The 5,512-nt window shown below is 42.2% G+C and overlaps 1 pseudogene; it reads right to left on the reverse strand.

The window, feature by feature from the left end:
- Positions 1-467: 467 nt before the first annotated feature.
- Positions 468-2,642, reverse strand: LOC141072870 (actin nucleation-promoting factor WASL-like; annotated as a pseudogene).
- Between the last annotated feature and the right edge of the window lie 2,870 nt (positions 2,643-5,512).

The following is a 5,512-nucleotide window of genomic DNA, read 5'->3' on the forward strand; positions in this document are numbered from 1 at the left end:
AATTTTAAAAACCGGATCCGGCGTAATCCGTCGAAAAACGGATAGAAAAACGGATGAACCGGATGAGACGGATCCGGCTTTGTCTGTCAAGAAAAAGACGGATCCGGCAGAAAACCGGATCCGTCACATCCGGTTTTACAAAACATTTGCCGGATCCGGCGTTCCGGCACGACGCCGGATCGCGCCTGACGCCGAAAACCTGATGTGTGAAAGTAGCCTAATGTGAGCACTTATGTAATGTCAGCTTGCACACAGTTAGCAGGAGGAAGATTTGTGTGCAGCGTAATGACAAAACTTTGCATTTCCAATGAGGTATTGCACAGAATATTAAAAAAGCAAAAAGGCAACAAAAATATACAGCAGATTGGTAAACCATTTACACGATCATTTTACAGAAGTCAGGCAGAAAAAGTAGTGTTTAGTATTCATTCATCTTAAAAAAAATATATATTTATATAACGTGTAAATCAATCATCCCATTCATCATCATCATCCTCAAAGTCTTCATCATCATCTCTGAAGAATGAATGGCTTTACTCCTTTTCTGCATTACTTCCATTAGTGCTCCTACGATTCCAGGAGTAGGTGTAGGTGCAATAGGTTCTGCCTCATTTGTCACAGATTATTTTAACGGTTTTCCCTGTCGTATTTGGTCTAGCAAAGCAACTCGTCCGGAGGAAGACACTGGCTGGTTATCCTTATTGTCTACTTTCCTAAGTATAGGTTGCTCTCCCCTAGTCTGCTCAAGAACTGCTGCTTTGTTACCAGCTGGAGGTGCAAATGGATGATGATTTTCTGTTGCCGAACCAAGTAGAGGTGGTGGTCCTGTAGGGAAGTTGAACTGATGGACAGATCTGCCTGTAGAGAGAGGCAGAGGGGTAGTGCAGTGTAGGTATGAAAGCGCTGAGATAAAGAGAAAGGGTGCTGTACTATAGTTTGACCATTAGAGGGCAGTGGAGAGTGTAAGAGTGGGACTGTGTAACTGCCATTGGTCAAAGAAACTGTCAGGTGATAGTGGGCAGAGCTACCAGGACTGGGAGTATAAAAGGCTGAGGGAAGGTTCTGGAAAGTCCAGTCAGCGAGGGGCGCACACTAGAAAGGAGGTTCTGCTGCAGAGAGATGGTAGAAAGGCTCCAGAGAGGACTGACTGTTGAGGCAGTCACGGGGGGTGGCCCAGAGGACAGTCTGGGGGTACCAAACGGACGGCGTACTTAGATTGGTAAAGCACTGTGGTGGATGGGCCTAGGGCAGACACAGTGAGAAAAGCCACGAAGGACGCCACAACGATAATAATAAAGAAGTGAAGGTGCCCGGGTCTGTGTACAAGAGAAGTGTGAAATCCCTGTGGTGAATTGCGGTGGTCGTCAGAAAGGCGGCCAATAAAAACGGACCTGTTGAATACAACCTCTTTCTCAGTCTCGTGTCTGTCGGCGGCAAGAAGCGGGTCACCCCCCATCCCTGTTGGTTACACTCTCTCACCTATCCTACTGTCCAGGTGGAGGTGGCGGACCAGGTGGAGGAGGTGGTGCAGGGTGCAGATTCTCCGAATCCTTGCAATGGTGGAGGTGGTGGGCGAAGTGGACTTAAAGGTGCAGATGAAGAATGACCTGGTGGTGGTGGAGGATGCATTCTATTAGGTGGAGGCGATGGCGGTCCTGAGGCCCCTAGTCTGAAACGTAGAGGTGGTGAGGATGCAGTCATGGGAGCTCTGGAAAGAGGTGGATGGGGTTTTGAAATGCCTCTTCTTGCTGGTGGAGGGGGTGGGAGACCTGAGCCGTGTGAAGGAGGAGGTGGAGCGCCACTTCTTGAAGGTAGTGGTGGTGGTGTTTGCCTGCGTAACTCATTTTTTACAGCCTCAACACTGCCAGTATTTTCAATGAAGTCGTAAATGAGCTTTGTTGTTTCCTTATGTTTCAGCTGAGCTTCAGAGATTCCACATAAGTCAAACAATTTTTTCAGTTCTGTGTCCAAATTATTCACATCAAAGCCGGTGTTTGGATCCCATCACACATGTCCAATGTGTTGGAAGTTACTAGGTGTCCCAATGTCTGACTTAGCAAGTTTTTTTTCTTATTATTTTTCCCCTTTTTCATGTCTTTGCTATAAGGAATGTTATTCTCTTGTGCACTGTATCTCAGAGTGGCGATTTCAGGATGTATGATGTCAACCGTTGCCATGGGAAGACTTGGCCCATTTTGAGGCTCTCGCTTTTTATCAGGTTTTTTAGGCCTTCTAGCAAGCAATTCAGCTATCGCTTTCTGTAATCTTTTTGCTTCCTCTTCACTTGCAAAGTTTAGACCAATTTGACATGCATCACCAGCAAACGTGTGAAAATATGATCTTGGGCTATATACAAAGTTATAATAAAGTTCTTGTTCATAGAGTTGCTGCCCATCCTTTATATCATACACTCTAATGAAATATGATCGTTGTGGATGGTCCTTCACGAGGCATACTACTCCACAGCATTTCTTCACCCACATAGAATTGTGGTCTGAGGCATATAGTTGAACAACAGCTGAATTAATGGTCACACACTTCTTGCCCTGGTAGTTGAACAGGGTGTCATTCTCCTGTGCAGTGAGCAGGCTGGAGACGCTGTTGGTGACCCGCTTGCTCTGCCGGTTGTGGTTGTTGCTCATGTCTCCCGTCAGTATCCTCCTCCCCGCAGATGGCAGCTCTACCCCAGTGCTAAGTACTGAATCAGGGCCGTTCCATGTCATGTTTGCTGTCTTCCCATGGCAACGGTTGACATAAGGAATAGAGAGGATAAGTGTCGGAAAAGGCGCACCTTATAGATCTTATACATGCGCCTTTTCTGGGGTGTCTGAGGGCAGATTTTTGTAGCCAGGGGGGGGGCAAAAACAATGGTCTCTCTCAAGGCTATTAAAATCTGCCCTCACTCACCTGCTTAACCTCTCTGGTTGCGATTTTGCCGCGGGAGCCCACGCGTTTTTTTCCAATGAATTAACCTCTTAATTTAACACCTAGATGTCCCAAATTTTACACACAAACTCTAATTTAATTATTAGTCCGGGACATATAAAAAAATACATGAAGTGAAATGGTTTATTGTATGTAAACCATGTGTCATTTCATGTCGGGTTGGGGAATGACTTTACAAATGCCAGCAATTGATTTTGCGGCTATTCTACGATGTAGAACTCTATGAAATGTAAATATATATATATATATACCGTAAATATATATATATATATATATATATGTGTGTCTCATTGACATGTGTGTGTATATATATATATATATATATATATATATATATGTATTCTATGTGTATATATCTAGTCTTTCGTTTGGGTTTTAACCTGTCATAGGGATCCATTATATGTCCATTTTGCAAGCCTGTGAGAAAATCTCGGCATATGGATGCCATACAGATTACATACGGATGCTTACATGGGCAAAATACGCGGCCACACCCTGACAACGGATGACATCCGGATCACTATTTAGGGACCATTTCTGCGTATTCCGGCCGTAAAATACGGACCGTATGTTTATACGCTGTGTGTGTCTCCAGCCTTAGGAGGTGCTGGTCAGGTTTTTTTGTATAGCTAATTTGGAGGGTGTTACTCCCTCTGCTCTGACACTTGCCCTCCTCCCATTAACCTGTAGGTGTTCTCAACCAGTTCTACTTGCCCATTCAAATTGTAGGCTTGCAGCCCAGGAGAGACATGTTTGTCAATTATAGCAGGTTTTTTAACCCGAAAGTGACATGTACATCCAGGTCACCAGGCACTATGAAGTTAGTTAGATCATGCACAGTGTCTGATGTAACTAACTTGTGTCTGCAGCATTGACAGGCATAGTAATGTTCCTGCATTGCTATGCCTTTTAACTGCAGAAATTCAAAGTCCCTAGTTAAACCCCGTGGTGAACACCGTAAAAACATAAATAAAAAAGGAAGCAAAAAAACGATGATTTATCATCAAACCTGATATCAATCTGGCAATTGCTGTAATCGCACCAACCCGAAGAATAAATTGGTCTAAAAAATAAGTCAGCATAAAAAATAGATAAAACCAACTCTTCACCTCCTGTTGACCACATATGGGATATTGGCATACTCAGGACAAATTGCACAACATATTTTGGGGTCCATTTTCTCCTGCTAAACTTGTGAAAATTAAAAAATTGGGGCTAAAATAACATTTTTGTAGGAAAAATTTGATTTTTTTTTTATTTTCACTGCTCTGCATTATAAACTTCTGTTTGAAGCAGCTCACCACACATCTAGATACATAGCTTCCAAAATGGAGTCACTTGTGAGGGGTTTTCCATTGTTTAGCCACATAAGGGGTTCTTGAAACGAGACATGACGCCGTCAGACCATTCGATCAAAGTCTGCATTCCAAAACGTCATTCCTTCTTTTCCGAGCCCTGGCGTGTGCCTACACAGTATTTTACCCCCACATATGGGGTATCTGTGTACTGAGGAGAAATTGCACAACCAACTGCAATTTCTCTTGTTACCCACTGTTTAGGCACATCAGGGGCTCTCCAACCGCAATATGGCGTCCGCTAATAATTCCAGCAAATTTTACATTCCCAAAGTAAAATGGAGCTCCTTCCCTTTCGAGCCCTGCCCTGCACTCAAACCGTGGTTTTTACTCACATATGAGGCATCGGTATGCTCATAAGAAATTGCACAAGAAGTTAGAATTTCATTTTTTCCTGTTACCCTTGTGAAAATGAAAAAATTGGGGTCTTAAGTAAAATTTGGATGACAAAAAGTTAAATGTTCATTTTTTTCCTTCCACATTCAACAATTCCTGTGAAGCACCTGAAGGGTTAATTAACTTCTTGAATGTGGTTTTGAGCACCTTCAGGGGTGCAGTTTTTAGAATGGTGTCACTTTTGGGTATTTTCTATCATATAGACCCCTCATAGTGACTTCAAATGTGATGTGGTCTCTAAAAAAGTGGTTTTGTATATTTTGTTGGAAAGATTAGAAATTGCCGGTCACCTTTTACCCTTTATAACTTAACAAAAAAAAAATTGTTTCAAAAGTTGTGCGAAATGTTATTTAATAACTTTGTTGCGTGATACAACTGTCTGATTTAAAGGCATACAATTTCAAAGTTTGAAAATTGCAAAATTTTCAAATTTTTCACCAAATGTCTGTTCTGTTTTTTTTTTCCCCACAAACGCAAGTCATATCGAAGAAATGTTACCACTAACATGAAGTACAATATGTCACGAAAAAACAATCTCAGAATCAGCGGGATCCGTTGTAATGTTCCAGAGTTATGACCTCATAAAGTGACATTAGTCAGAATTGTAAAATTTGGTCTGGTCATGAAGGTGAAAACAGGCTCGGGGGTAAAGGGGTTAATATTGTGCAATCTTAGGTTTACAGAGCAGTAAGGTGTCAGTTATTATTTCCTTGCATGATTTATATGTATACAAATTATTAATAAATATTTGTATGCAAAAAACATTTTTGCAATACATAAAAGCATCAGTAGATGGCAGCATCGGTCACAGTAGC

This window comes from Dendrobates tinctorius, unplaced genomic scaffold (assembly GCF_039654945.1).
Source record: "Dendrobates tinctorius isolate UK_male_01 unplaced genomic scaffold, ASM3965494v1 ptg000292l, whole genome shotgun sequence".
In the NCBI taxonomy this organism is placed as follows: Eukaryota; Metazoa; Chordata; class Amphibia; order Anura; family Dendrobatidae; genus Dendrobates; species Dendrobates tinctorius.